General features: G+C 36.7%; 1 protein-coding gene across 1 annotated transcript in view; it reads left to right on the top strand.

The window, feature by feature from the left end:
* The first annotated feature begins 1,985 nt into the window (after nucleotides 1–1,985).
* LOC137891975 (zinc fingers and homeoboxes protein 2-like) overlaps nucleotides 1,986–2,937 on the top strand; it is a 96,679-nt gene continuing 95,727 nt past the window's right edge. The window contains exon 1 of the mRNA XM_068736854.1: nucleotides 1,986–2,451. The gene's annotated coding sequence lies outside the window, so the exon portion shown is untranslated. The remainder of the gene's footprint in view (nucleotides 2,452–2,937) is intronic.

Below are 2,937 nucleotides of genomic sequence, written 5' to 3'. Positions count from 1 at the left end.
GGTCCAACGTGTTCCAGGAGGTAGACCGTGTGAAGATGTGATCCTTTAACACAAGATCATCTGAAACCTTGGGGGAAGCTCAAGGTTCAATACATTCGTATATAGAAACATGGAAATTGCAACGCTCTCCTCCTATTTCACAAAAAGCACCAGGAAGAAAATAAAAATATCATATTTTCATCCTGAAATTTGGGGTCCGAAGTGACTCAAAGCCTGCTGGCTGCAGTGCCCTTGAGCAGGACGCTAAATAAAATCAAACTTTATTTTGTTAGAGCGACTCAAAGTACAGACGACTGCAAATAATCAAGACAGCAGAAATATAAACTATTCGACATTAATGCACAAAGCAAATACACGTGATGAAGATGTAATGATGAAACTAATAAAATATTTATATTACAATAACTGTAAATTAGAAATATAATGAAGGATAAAATAGACAGGATAGACCTCTGGCCTTGTGGAGGAACACATATGTATTAATTATTCAGAGTCTGAGCAGAGATTCTTATTTTCTTGTTTAAAACAGTCACAGTGTAACATGTCATCACCACAGACGTTATTAAAGGTTATTGATTCTTTAAAATAACGTATTGAGATCACTAATAAACCTAAATATACATATAATAACCTGAATATACCATATAATAACTGAATATACATATAATAACCTAAATATACCATATAATAAATATACCATATAATAACCTAAATATACCATATAATAAATATACCATATAATAACCTAAATATAGATTTAATAACCTAAATATACCATATAATAAATATACCATCTTTCATCAGGCTGAAGACCCACCTCTTCAGGAAGTGCTACCCTGAGCCTTCCACTCACCACTTATTGTTTTCATACTAGCTTGTTTCACTTATTGTATTGGTATTACTTATAGCACTAACTGTTTCTCTTGTTTCTGTACTTTGGCTCTGAGTTATGCTCTGCTTCAGGCTCTTAGATGCTTGTTTAAAGGAAATGTACTTATGACTTCTGGTGACTAGTAGTTCTTTTGATTACCAATGTTGATGCACTTATTGTAAGTGGCTTTGGATAAAAGCGTCTGATAAATGACTGTAATGTAATGTAATGTAATAACTGAATACACATATAATAACTGAATACACATATAATAACTGAATATACATATAATAACTGAATATACATATAATAACTGAATATACATATAATAACTGAATATAAATATAATAACTGAATATACATATAATAACTGAATACACATATAATAACTGAATACACATATAATAACTGAATATACATATAATAACTGAATATAAATATAATAACTGAATATACATATAATAACTGAATACACATATAATAACTGAATATACATATAATAACTGAATACACATATAAACACATAGAGGGCTGTGGCTCTCAGACGCTCCTGTAGGTGTCGCTCTTTGTCATCTTTTCACAGAGCTGTGTGGACGTTTCTACATTTATTACATGTGATCAGCTACAACAAGACAATTTATCCAAAAGCACACGAGGCTGATGAAATGCAGACAGGGGGGGGGGGCTTAACCCCCCACCCCCCTCCTCTTATCTAAATCTTAAACTAGTTAATTTCTCTTTGTTTAAACGGTGATTTAACTGTGCAATGCAGAGCTGCTGTCTGTGATCAAACAGGTGTTCTAGAGGAATCAATACATCATCATATCATCTGTATTTACATTTTTACAACGAGCTGGGTTTGTGTCATCATGTGGACCAGGTGGATGCTGCGTAACAATAAGCAACAATCAACGCAAAATACAAGACATGATTTAAAAACACAAACGTACTGAAATGTACAATAACATATAAAAATATGGTAAATAAACTAAACAGATGAGAGTACATTAAAACAAGCATATTATTAAAGCGCGGATAGAAATGCCTTAGAGTCATAATAAATGAAGTATAAAGCGCCACACGTGCGACATAAAGTCTTCTAAATGAGTACATATGAAGGTTACAGTGATGTTTAATAACGCGCACATGCACGAGGCTGCGGGAGGAGGTGTGCGTGGCTGCAGAACCAGCTCGTGCCAACGTCCGGCTGCGCACATAATTTAAAAACTTTTCTGTGCATTTTTTTTTTTTTTTTTTTTTTTAACGTCACCATAGACGCCGAGACATTAAATCTCTCTTTTTTTTTCCTTTTTTTTTTGGCATCCTATGCAAATATATGCTGACGTAAATGATCATGTGGTTTTTGTCGTCGATCCCCCCTATGAGCAACGAGGAGGCTTTTCTTTTTTTTTTTTTTTTTTTTTTTTTTTCCTCCTCTCCCCACTGTTGTCTTTAGGTTACAGCTATGCTACAGTCTTTACTGTACACCCGCGCTATAGATATGTGCACCACTCTGGATATCTGGGAATAATAACAACTTCCAGCTGCACCCTGCAGAAAGCCCCGAAGACCACACGCAGGTAAGGACACGCGGAGGTGGTGGGGGTGTGGGGGGGTAAACTTCTTATTTATTTAACTCCCGGTGGGGACATTTTCAACCAAAAGTGGACCGCAAAAGTGAAGTTATTAGAGCGGCTTGGTCGCAGCCAGAGTGGCCGCCTTGGGTGTCTCTTACTCGGGCTGCAGCAGCAGCAGCAGCAGCAGCCCGGGTAAGAGACAGTCTGGTTCTTTTTTACCGCTGTGGAGGGTTTTTACTCGGGATTAAAAAAACCTCCACAGCGGCAAAAAAAACAAGAATTAAAAAGACACCTGGGCTGTCCAGGTAACTTAAGTTGTGGGCTGCTCTTCTTCGGTGGTTTGCATGTGTGGATAGTTGTCAAAAGACTCGTGAATGTCATCCGGTTTCGCGTTGTTGTTGTTTTTATAAATGTGGGTTTTTTTTTTTATGGCAGCCAACTTTTGCCGTGCCCCCCTACTCCACACTCCCCGGTGAAAGTGCACATAAT

This window comes from Cebidichthys violaceus, unplaced genomic scaffold, assembly GCF_023349555.1.
Source record: "Cebidichthys violaceus isolate CVI_PGR_0920_01 unplaced genomic scaffold, fCebVio1.0.p SCAF_73, whole genome shotgun sequence".
Classification (NCBI taxonomy): Eukaryota; Metazoa; Chordata; class Actinopteri; order Perciformes; family Stichaeidae; genus Cebidichthys; species Cebidichthys violaceus.
This window is presented reverse-complemented; position numbering and strand designations above follow the sequence as displayed.